Genomic DNA, 13,217 nt, shown 5'->3' with positions numbered 1-13,217 from the left:
TATATCGGCTCCGTTACCCTGTCTCATCAAAACAAGGAAAGGCACTCGTAAGGGTGAGTTCTTGAAAATGTATTACAATCTCCTGCAGAATCATCAATGGATGCGTTTCGGCAGACTCCTTTCTCAATGTAATTGGGCGCGCCGGAAGACAGTTCTTAAAGCAAAAATACATGAACATAAATGAAAGGACTTTAATGCATACCACAATACATATTATCACCATCTAGGGAGTGGTATCATTTGTCAGCAACCGGATTAGATCAGTGATGGAAAAACATTGTTACATCAATGTGGCTTATGTTGCTGGCAAAGGTGGTAGGAGCAAATATATATATATTTATATATATGATTGACGCTTTTTTTCCCGACAAATGTCATAAAAGCAATAAATAAAAATACATTGTTTGCCTTTAAAAATAAAATTTTAAAAAATTAAAAAAAGAGTACAAATATGCAGCATCTTCAGTTTGCGTAAACAAATACAATGAAGTAAACGGATGAGCCCTTGGTATAATAATGCATATATCATATTCAAAATATTAAAAAACAGGAGCGCGATAGCAAATGCAGTTTAGTTTGTCGAATACATATCTACAGTTAAAACAAGGTAAAAACAGTCAATACTTTGTGTTATTGGAGAAGCATTAGTATACTAAAAGTTATTAAATTATCCCCAACTAGCAGCAACGGTTTGAAATGTAAAGTGCTTGTGCATGAGAATACAAACTAATCTAGTGTTGTATCATAAGGTTATCGCTGTCCTAATTTTGGTTAAAACTATACCAATCTTGCAAGAGCTTTCCACCTTATGAGCCATGCTTGTCCCAAGAACTTTGCTACACAGCATGCGTAGAACAGCCTAGAGTCAGACCTGAGAATACGCAATGGTGTGTGGTGGTCCCGTGTGCCCAATTGCTGGCAAAGCGGTTTCAGCCAGTTAGCCTGTGATGTTTTATATGCCGGGCAGGCAAACATTAGGTGGGCAATACTTTGTTGGGGCATTACAGCATGGGCAGGTTTTCCCATTACTTGTGCATCACTTTGCTGTCGCCTCCTGAACGGGATGAGATCCAAGCCTAAAATATGAACAACATTCTATCTCTCGGTACCTGTATTGGGTCAAGGAAGGGCTCAAGATATCTAATTTGTTTGTGAGAATAGAATTCTGTTAGTTTACCCACATTAGATCTGGCGTTCACTCGTTGGTCCACCCATTCCCAGTATAAATGTTTGAGTTCTCTCCTCGGGGGTTCCTGGCTGGCCCACCAGGCTCGGAGTCCTATGGCTGAACGTTTTTTTGATATCAGCAATCCAGCCTATTTAGCAACCAGTGTCTAGGTGGATAATCTGAGCAAGGGCTTCGGGATAGGGAGAATGCGCCTAATGCGGGGATAGGGAGAATGCGCCTAATGCGGGCCCAGAAGAGTAAGGGGCGTAGCCTAGCTACATCACCTATCGACCACCTGCCCATGTCCAACAGTAAAGAGGTGAGGGGGACATATTTGGGAGCCATAACCAGGTCTCTTAAAAATGTATGTTCTGATCTGCAGAGCTCATCAAGTTTGTTGACGGCCCAAACTTCTGCTCCGCAGACAGCAGTGCTAACTGCTTTAGCGTCATACTTGGAGGCCAGAGCTACAGGCCTAGTGTGTGAAAGGCGGTGTTCTTTCCCTATGGCTCTGGCCAATCGCTTGTGTCCCAGCAGCATCTTTGCTAGGTGGGGTCTCCAAAATTATTTAGCGGTAAGTCTTACACCTAGGTAGTCAAAAGTGTCCACCTTTTCAAGGGGTACCCCACCCAGCAGAGGGCTATTCCTGTATGACCTATGGCAGTTGAAAGCCATAAATTTGGTTTTCGAACTAATAATAACCAATCCCCGGGTGTCGCAGAAGACTTGAAATCTATTGATAAGGCGTTGTAACCCCGCTGGAGTCTTCGATATCAACAGGGTGTCATCTGCAAACAACAAGGTTGGTATCTTGTTGCTCACCAGGGTGGGAGAGTCTGCGGGTTCCTCCAAGAGGAAAAAGACTACCCCGATCACATAGAGGAAGAACAGAGTGGGGCCAGAACACAGACGTGTCGGACTCCTCCATTGACAGGGATGTGCTGTTAGCAGTCCCGGCTCCCCCCCACCTAACCTGGGCAAAGTTCCCCTCAAGCAGCCGGATCAGTAGTTTAGGAATAAGGGGAGGGATACCCATTTCGCCGAGCGTCTGCCACAATCCCGGAGGAACTTCAGTTAAATAAAAGACGTCTTTGTATAGAGGCCACGGCACCAGTGAGTGTTCTTTTATGAACTGGCCACTGGATTGTGTGCGAGATGTTGGGAGTGGCGTCCCTGCCGTGTTGCCCACCGTCTAAGAGGCTCGGCTAAACGCCGAGTTTTGTGTTGGGATATTGGGATATATATATATATATATATATATATATATATATATAGATAGTACGAAAGATCCCATATGCAGCTCCTAGCAAAAAGACGAGCGCAGACTCCAAAGTTGAGAGCTGATTGCTCAAACAGGTTTATGAAACGTTTCAGCCACCGCCTGTGGCCTTGCTCAAACACGCTATACCACAATGAACTCATTAAATGCACTAAGTAAAAGTAGACATAGTGAAAATACTGATCATATCAGGTTATCGACATTTTAACAGACAAAGAAAACAGACTGCTCATAAACAATATTGAAATAATTAATTAGTGTTGCTCTATAGATTATATCTTTGAACAATTTGTTCTTAGTGATCTGTTTGTATTGTTACTTATATCGCTTTTTAAAAACTAGTATAAAGCAGGAACCCACCCTACCCGCTGCGGCAGTTCTACTCGACGCTGAAAAAGCGTTTGATTCCTTAGAGTGGCCCTTTCTATATACCGTACTACAGAAGTTGGGAATCCCGGTCAATTTAATTAAACTCCCATATGCCAACCCGGTTGCACGCCTGAAATTAAACGGTGAAGTCACCTCACAGTTTGGCCTGACGTGGGGCACTAGACAGGGCTGTCCCCTCTCGCCCCGTTATTTATCATAGCCATGGACCCGCTCGCTAGACATATACAGGCGAGACATCTCCATGAGCAGCAATTTCATGCTGGCCCCCTTGTGGCCTCATTCTACATGGATGATGTTATGCTTTGTGTGCGAACCGGGCACTAACTTGTCTCCATTATTAAGGGAAGTGGTCCACTTTGAGACTTACTCAGGACTTGCAAAAAACTGGAGCAAGTCTGAAATCTTTGCGCTAACACCAGTCACTATTCACGTGGATGTCGACTTCCCACTTCTATGTTGCGTAGACCCTCCGAAATATTTGGGTATGTACCTGCATTACAGTGCTCCGGAAGTGGTCCGACTCAATTATGGACCAGCCATCGACAAGCTTGCCACTCAAGTTGAACAATGGGTTAAACGTCCTCTTTCCATGGCGGGCAGAATTGCAGTTATAAAAAATGGTGGTACTCCCGCTCTTTTTCTACTTTATTTTTTAAATATCCCCATCATCCTCACCATGCAGTTTTTGAACACTTTGTGCTCCCTGCTGATCCGGCTCGTATGGACTGGAAAACAGCCATGCATCGGATGAGATACCCTTGTCATGCCATACAAGCGGGCAGGCTTTGGAGTTCCCGATTTTTACTTATCTTGTCGCGCAGGTACACTTTACGTACTATTGGTATTAAAACAGGAACAATCTCTGGTGTTTCCTAATCCTCTTTCAACTTTATTACTGCAGGGCACACCTTGCAACCCTGCTGAAATCCAAACAGTATCAACAGCCTGCTGGTATTTACATGCTGCTTCTTTAGATTCTGCACATATAACCCATGCTGATAATCCTTGGATCCCCCCCACTAATATGAAGACTCTCACTAAACAAACTTCACATACACAGGCTGCACACGGTGGGGGTGTTTTAGAGACTCCCAACTACGGCCCACAGGAGAGCTCACCCTCCGTGGCAATGCGCCTTTCATGGATAGATTTGTACTGTACCGGGTCTGGAACTCGCTGGCGAGGGCACTCCCGGATACAAGCGAGCCCGCAGATTTCTTCCCTTCCTCCCCCCCCCCCCCAACCTCACCTTTTGGATTGCTTCACCAGATGGGGTACATCCGATAGAGACTAGGGGCCTCATGTAGGTAGCCAAATACCGGTCGGTAACGGCCGATTTTCGGTAATTATACCGTTACCGACCGGTATTTTGGCTATTGGTATGTAGGGGGACAAATTTTGGTTTCGGAATTTACCGAATCGGTAAAATTACCGATTCGGTAATAATACCGAATCGGTAATGTTACCGAATCGGTAACTTTTCCGAATCGGTAATTTTACCGATTCGGTAAATTCCGAAACCAAAATCGAGATGTAGGGGGAGTGTGTGGGTGTTGTTAAGAGTCGGTATTTACCACCAACTTATAGTTGGTGGTAAATAATTAATGTATGTGTATGGGCATTTTGAAGCGCATAGCAGTGTGCAATGTGGCATACATACATGCCCTTAGGGCATGTATGTGTGCCACATGTGCACACATGGCCGAATCAGGGGTGCAACAGGGTGTCAATGTGACACCCTGCCACCCTTGCTTGTTCTCCACCATTACCGAATCGGTATTTACCGATTCGGTAATGAGGCATACCTTCCCCTCAATGGGAAGGTATGCCTCATTACCGAATCGGTAAATACCGATTCGGTAATTACCGAATTGTAACGAATCGGTAAAAAATACCGACTCATTACCTACATATGAGTTACCACTTCTAAAATACCGATTCGGTAACGTTCGGTATTTTAGAAGTGGTAACTGGTATGCTACCTACATGAGGCCCTACATCACTTGTCCTTAAAGAGTAGACCTGCAGTGGGTGCAAAGGGACGTTTAGCTAGGGAAGGCGACTTGGAAAAGCCATTGACAGACACTGTGGGAGTATTGCTGTGCACAAACGCACTATGTATCGGGCAACCACCACCACAAACCATACATAATAAGTTCCTGCAACGTGCATACATTACACCATACTGATTGGCTAAAATTGATCCAAGCACTGCTCACGTATGCGCTAGATGCACTGCAGACCGCGCTGACTTCACACGCTTGAATTCTAGACCAGTGTTGGCATATTGAGGTGAGGTCTTTGGACATTTATCCTTCGTGGTAGAACACAAGCTATCCCAGACGCCACTAATGGCATTGCTGCGGTACATAAAGCCCCTAAAGAAAAATGTGGCTTTTCACCGCAATAGCCCTACGGATAACAAAATGAAGGCCTGGATAAAAGACCTAGTATATTGTGACTATACAAGTGAAGTATATACCTCGCTGCAGCCTCCCTCCTCACGTCCACGAGATATCCGGCAACCACTTAAAACCTATTTGAAGGCACACCCTAGACGAATACTGAAGTCTTCACTTTCGACACCAAGGTATACACGTCAAGTGATGTTGAGAGGGAACGACATTCGATGGGTAGTCCTCGCGCTGTGATGAGGTCTTGGGGAGATGGTAATGGTGTGTTGCATAAACATATTACGTCTGGGATGTGCTTGTGCTGCAGAGGACTGTATAGGGGAAACTTATTGTTGCAAGTGGAGTGTGGTTCCTGGCTGAATGTAGTCATGCAATAAATAACTGCTTAACAGACCGTGCGTTCCTCTACATAAAGAACTGGGAAACAAATGGACTGACCAAACTTGGTCGCAATGCCATGTATAACAGATAATGGACTCGTGCTCTGTACCTAGTTAGGTCTCAAGTTGAAATTTAAGAATATTGCTGTATTCTTTTGAAGATATGCTCAATGATTATTTATGCACCTTTGTCTAAAATCTTAATAAAGAAATGCTGAAAAAAACGACTAGTATAAAGCATTTAACTGACTTCCTAGAGAACAAACGTGTGTTTGCTACAATAGCACAAATGGACTTGAATGTCATAGGGGACCCAGGAAAGCCTTTTGGACTGTAATTCATCCCAGGCACTTCCAACCAGCCACTCTGCACCTTTGGTTTCACCATCACTACCTATTTGGGTTGGATTTTTGCTTGCTTCCCCACACGCAGTACTTACCCGAATTAGATGACTTCTGGGAAGTCCACATCGTTCTGCAGTGTGTACACAGTCACAGGATCTGGGGCAAGGTGCACTCCGACCAATAGAAGTGGAGCAGGCTTCACAAAGGAACAGGTGGAGCAGCATCCCGTTGTATAGCAGCATCCGACGAAGGCTGTAAAGCTGAAATGCATTATGCCAGAGTTCTCCATTAAAGGTTTTCCTTGGACTCCCCCGAGTAGCCTCATTCACATGACATCAATTACAGTTTGCTTGATAAGATATTCACATGAAAAAATTAATTTCTTTCAAATCCCCCGTAAGATCAGCCTCAAGGGCTTCTTTTGATGTACATAGGACTCTTTGCAGTTTTTGGAAAGATAAAATCTGCCCTATATCATTTTTGATCTAATTAGGAACGAGAATGCTCCATCATTGCTTCACATGCCCACTAGGGCTTCAGGTTTTGAGGCTAATAATGCACAAATATCTCATATTTAAAATTTCAACTGTCAGCATCTGATTTTATGTAAACACACAAAAAAACTTTTTTCAAATGTAAGATCGTTGATCTCCACTAGCGTTTTTTATATATATATTTTTTTATTTTCTTGCACTATTATATATAGAGGTGGGTAGCTTATGCACTTCGATGTCGTATAGGAAGCCACCGCTCTCCATTTGGGATCGGACTGAAAAAGGTGGAGGTGCTGCTTGACGCATACCTTTCGGCTGCAGATGCGCATTCGCTAATGTTTCACGTTGCTCTGTCCATTGAGTTGTGGCCATCCCTGTGTATATAATAATGATCACTTTCTGTAGTCGACATCACTTAGACTTTGATATTATATATAGGGGCTGGTTTTCCTTTTTCTTTAAATGTTACACATATTATCATTGCCCTGTATAGATCGGATTTATTCAGGTGGAGCTGCCATTTTGCGTACTCGCTACAATTCCAGCTCACAGGCCTTTGCAATCTTGGAATTGTGTGTTTTTTGCATATTATTTATTATATATTGTCGGTCTTTAAAATTCTATGACTGTTACCCCACAACAGTATGTGCTTGAATATCTATGCCGAACTAATATGCCCATTTAATAATGGCGACTGACTTAGCAATACACAACAGTGACCGCCAATGCGGGATCTTGGACGCACACTCATTGGTCTTCACTTCATGAGTGGGCGGAGTCCCGTATATTTATACGCTATGGTGGGGTTCTTGCTTTCTACCGAGGAACATACCGTCTTACTAGGAACTCTACACGTACTATTGCCGGTAAGAATATATATGAGGGTTTATACAGGTTACGAATTTGTGGCGTCATCTGCATTTTACAACTTATGCCCGTGGCTCTAGACTAGTTTCGTATATTTATTCTCGCTGGACTTCCCGTTTCGATCGATTTTTTTACATTTCATTTAGACATGCCCTTACTGTCCGGCACTTGCTTGTGTCTCTATTTTAGTGGTATCATACACATGGAGTCATTCTTGCAACGACTCGCGACCGGGGGCATATCATTGGTGCCCTGTGTTTATTTATTTGAGTTAGGCACATCGTACGGTTTCTAGTAGTTTTTTCTGGTTCAGACTTCCCACTGTTATTTGTGTACCATATTGCTATGGCAACTATGGAAGAAGTATACTGTCTGTCGGATTCATTTCCCCTGTTGTCATGTCCTTTATGACTGTTGTAGTACCCATGTATATTGCTATTGCATTATTGTTTTTTAATTCTTGAATATTAAAAGGCACTTCGATGCCATTTGACATTTCAAATATATTTAGCATTTTTGTTCTTATCATCATTAGCGAGCTCATATATGCAGGTTATCACACTTTGTATGTAATTTGAATGATTACTCTTAGAGATCTCTATGGTCACAACATGACAAGCATGGCTTATAATGCCTTTTTAATATGAATCAGGACACTATTTCTCCTTTCCTTCTTTCAGACTATTGAAACGCTTGGGCTATACTCTATACTACGTCAAGCCTTCGAGACTTATTCTACTTTAGGAACAAATAGATCTGACTCAAGGTATGCAATGTGTTTTTTCCACTCCCCCCTCCTGTTTAAAAAGATGAATAGGAAAATAGGAAATATTTTCTTTTTCTGTCCTTTCACTTTTTAAAATGCACTCTTTATTTGCGTTCTTTTTACGTTGTTCATAAGCTTTGCCAAAAAAAAGTTGTTTCTTGCATATAGGATGACAATAGACCAAATCACTAGACGTATACCAACAATTAGTTGGTTATGGTCAACTTAATATCTGCTCATAATTGTTTATAAGGCGGACGTTTTTCCCCAGTTAAACTCTCACCCGTTAAACATTTATCTGCACATTAGGAATTTATATTCTCTGTTCGTTCATTTTTAGGTTCTCAAATGGTTGTTTTTCTATGATTGTTTATAGAATGTCTTTATAAAAACTCTTACATCATGTGGTCATTGCATGTTGTTAGTCCTGTGCTTTTGTGATTTATATGTGATTTATATGTTTTATCATGTTACAGCCCTGATGAAGTTCCCCTTGAGGGAATGAAACGCGTTGGCTGACCACCCGTTTATCAACTTTAATCTATTTCTAAATAAAGAGGATATTATGATACAACACTGAGGCCTATTGGACCATTTCAATTGTGCACCCCCTTTCGTATTTTTTAGCCTCATACTTTTCTTTACCGGATGAGTCTGTGGTGAGATATATATAGTCTATGTGTCACAAGACCAGTCAATTAGAACTACGTTTCCCATAATGCAGGTAAGTTCTTTTTGAAGTACAAGTAACGAAATCCTTGTCTTAATTTACCTGCACGATGTTGGTGTGGAGAAATACAAATGCAACTGGTCTGGTTAGTTTGTAATTTTTGCAAAGTGCTAAATTTTTACGCGTGCTTCGAAAATGCCCGTCTCCAGCACGATCAGAAAGGATGTCTTCCTTTCCGAATCCCTTCCATGCGCTCTCTGGATTCGAACAGTAGCATATCCTTTGATAAGTCCTGAGAGGGCAAGTGGGTCATGCTCCTCATTCAACATTCCAAAACATCCTCCGAGTACCGGAGCCACCGACCCTTCAGGGCGGCCTCTTTATACAATGGGCACGGAGCAGCCCACCAATTACATAACCATGAAGCAACAGAAAGAGGCCCACTGCTGGAAAAGTTGCATTTATTCTTGGCACAACAGCACAAAAGCTTCCGTCTCCTTACGCGTTTCGGCGAACATTGTCGCCTTGCTCACAGGTGGAGGCAGTGAAAAATGCAAAGTGCAAGCGTGCGTTTTTAAAATCAATGAGTCACATGACCAGTCAATTAGAAGAACTGTTTCCCATAATGCAAGATAAAAAGGCACACTTGCACTTTGCATTTCACTGCATAAAAGCAACTTTTCCAGCAGTGGGCCTCTTTCTGTGTGTGTATATATATATATATATATATATATATATATATATATATATAAATCCTTGAGGTTGCCCTACATGAAGAAGCCACTGCTGAGAGTTAGATGCCTTTATTTGAAGTTTTACAGCACGGCAGGTTAGAAAAAACCATCTGCAATAGTCAAAAGCCCAACGCGTTTCAAACAACTGAGTGTCCTTGATCACGGGCAAAGAACAGGAAATGGCAGGCACTGATGAGAAACACCTTGGTAAGTACATTCAAGACCCGCCTCTATGGGCGTATGCCACATGGCCTTCTGGTGCTTGTAGTTTCTCACCTTTAGCCCAAGTGGGTGCCGCCACAGCCTGCTTTTTAATCCTTAATATTTCCACAGTGGGGGAGACTGGAGTTTAAAACTTCTGCAGGGCTGTATTCAATAGTCTTCAAAGCAGCCTCTCTGCTCCTGTGCGCTCGGTAATCCCTGACGCAGGATCTGAGGTTTTTTCTAACCTGCCGTGCTGTAAAACTTCAAATAAAGGCATCTAACTCTCAGCAGTGGCTTCATGTAGGGCAACCTCAAGGATTTTTTATATATATATATATATATATACATATATATATATACACACACGCATTTTGTATATGCTCCGGGGTCCCCACACATGGGCAGGACTATTCAGTGCTTATGACTATTGAGGAGTATCCCCCTAGGACAGAATGAGCGATGCTCATTATACGTGCTGTGGTGACAACGATGGAGTCAGCCTCTGTGTACCCATGAATATATTTGGGGTCTTTTGTGGAGGGTTTGTATTTCTTCTCAACCCTTGGTGTCACTCCCTTTGTGGAGACTGGCTCCTTGAAAGCCTGTTTGCACTGGTCCAGTATGCTTGGTAGCATTGGGAGGTAATGGGTGCTTTGTGGATGGCATTAATGTTACCAGAAGAAAACGTGCACCGCTTCTCCTCTGAGGGGACCCCGAAAACATCAGCTGTTCTTTTAATGATTTGGTTATAAAAGGCATAATGTCTAGTGGCGGAGCATTCGAGGGGCAATCACAGACCTCTTCAGCGGTCTCAGTGTCAAGGTTGCTCCACTCTTCCTCAAAAGTCCCTGTTGCTTCCTCCTCCTCTGGGATGTAGAGTTCTTTTTCGAATTCTTCCCCGTGAGGTTCGTGCGATGCCACTGTTTTGAGGACATTCTGTTATTCCTCTGCCTCCAAAGTCGTTGACGGTTTTGAAGGAATTCTGTACTCCTGTAACGCCTACTTACATATAAGGAGTGCTGCCATTTCTGCTTCTAGACGTTTTCTTTCCTTCTCCACCTAATGGGACCTTTCAACGTCTTTAGTCCCAAAGGCCCTTTATCTAGGCATGGTGGTTTCTGTCTCTGTAGGTTTGGTGGTATTCTTAGAGACCTCTCCACTGCAACCGGTCTTCATCAATTGACGTTTTCCCCTAGTCGATATCTCCGTCATGGGATCTGAAAGGTTCTTTTGGCCGTGGCTGACCCATTCTTCCTCTTTTTCAAAGCCTGGGCTGCCTTCTGCGCCCTCCTTTCGAGGCCCTTGGTATCCGAGGGGTGAGGGGTTTTAGTCCCCTTCTCAGGTCTTTTGTGACATCCTTGGAAATCTTAGAGGCACATCTCTCCGGCGTCCTGCTCGAGGACATCTACATCAGATGGCTTGCCTGTGCAGCAGCACCTTGTTAGTCTTCATCCCTTGAGAAGCCCAAGTCCTTCAGCAAAACCTGCTGCTTCTGATGGCTGAACATTGCTGCAAGATGTTCCTCCCTTTGCTTTAGACAAGCCTTGAGAGCTTGACACGAATATGGCGCAGGCTTCAGTTATTGTTCCTGTGGTCTCTTGGTAGGCAAACATTACAGACCTTGTGCTGATCGCATTGTGCAAATTTGTGGCGACAGACCAAAACTTGAAAGGGGTATTTCCAATCGCCCCTACCATGCCTCATTCTCGTCCACATGCGTGGTTGAATTGCTCTAACAGGGGTCCCCCGACGGGATTCGTGGCAAAGGTCCCTCTCCTTCTCAATCAATAAATGGGTTTTCTGCCTTCAATCAAAAATTCCGGAATTCTGTCCATGACCCAACGAAAGAAAAAAAGAATCTGAAGATGGTGACCACACACGGGAACTTCCGGGGCACCGTCAGACGTCACACAAGGGATAGACTTCGTATCAAATGGTGGTCGACAACGCCCACAAAGAAACAGAATTCCAGAACCAACCACTAAATGGCAGAATAATGCACAGCACGTAAATCCAGAAAAGAATTCATGCTGCAAAACTTTAGGCACCTATGGGTATCCACAAAATTCCTACTACCCATCGTTTCGACACTTCCAAGAAAAACACCACTTCACTTGAGCAGCTGGGTCTACTGCCTCAAACAGGAACGGATCAAACCAGGCTCGATGGGCGTCCCCTCGAGATGACTCTCCTTCACCATGTGCAAGGACTCTCCATGTGTGGTAAAACTGGGTTGAAGGAAATTTGTGACTGTAGATAAAGCAAGTTTCTCACAGAACTGTACGGAAAATGATTGCAGCCAAAGTTTGAGGTCTGCAAGGGCTTCTGGGTAAGAAAGTGTCCAGAGATCTACATGAGTAACACCACCCTGGACTTTCCCCATCTTTGTAGTTTGCCGGAATGTCTGAGTTTGGTGGGTTTCCCAGGGTGGTGGCAGATTCCGGCCCATAAATTCACAAATACCAGCATAGCAAATAAAGTGTTGATTTTGAGTGGGAGAAAAAGTTTGTCCAGGTTGTGTTTAAGGGACTTTACTATCAGAAGCGCTAGGCCAACCAAAACAAGTAAAGTAACATTTCAATCAGGAGGCATGTGGAAACAATAGAACATTTGCAATTAACAATTCAATTTCTTATTTTGCAAAATGCCCTCTAAACACGATCGATAGTATTGGTACCCACAAATTCAGGGATGTACAAATTATCATTCCTAAGCTTTTAGCATTTACATTTCAGAAATACTTGGTATACAAAGTAAACAATTTCCCCCCAAAAAACGTTATGGTGCCGCTCGGTTGTTTGCGCTGGGTATTGCGCTTTTTTGGCAAATCTACAAACACTATACATCCCTGCAACCGTAATGGTCTATTAGAATCATCAGTATACTGCTTTTGTAAATTTCACCATCTAACTTGTCACAAAGTTGCCATCTCATTTTCATTTTTTGGGGGGGGGGGGGGGCAAACCTTATGCAATCTGAAGAGATAACCTCTTGCTCAATTCAAAATTCTATTCAGAAAATTATAGAAAGGTCGGGCCCAAGGCATTGGAGGTAGGTTCACTTGGCCCGGACCCTTTACTTGAGCTCAGACCCTTTTAAAGGGCCTTGAGAACAGTCTTCTGTTACCAAACTCTGTATATAAAGTGTTGGTGCCCCTTTATTAGCCTATACCAAACTTCCATTGGGGATTGCGGGGGAGTGGGTTGCAGTACAAATGCTTAAATTTTGTTGTAACCAATGTCAGTGCACTGATTTCAAAGTGACCGTTTCAACAGCATTATCACTATACCCTTTCAGTGCTAAATGTATTGAGTCAGGTTCCTTTTGCTCATGTAATGGCATTATACGAGGAAGGGGTCGATTTGTCAGATTTCTCAACATTCTTATTTGATCTATGAGATCTATTGAAGCACCAATTACAAGGTATAATGGGATCATCATAACAGTCAATAGGTATAGGGGCAGAACATCTGAATTACTTTTCAGTGGGGAGCCCTCTTTTAGAGA

This window comes from Triturus cristatus, chromosome 2_2, assembly GCF_964204655.1.
Source record: "Triturus cristatus chromosome 2_2, aTriCri1.1, whole genome shotgun sequence".
NCBI classification, from domain to species: Eukaryota; Metazoa; Chordata; class Amphibia; order Caudata; family Salamandridae; genus Triturus; species Triturus cristatus.
The sequence above is the reverse complement of the archived record's forward strand: the minus strand, read 5'-3'. Positions refer to the sequence as shown.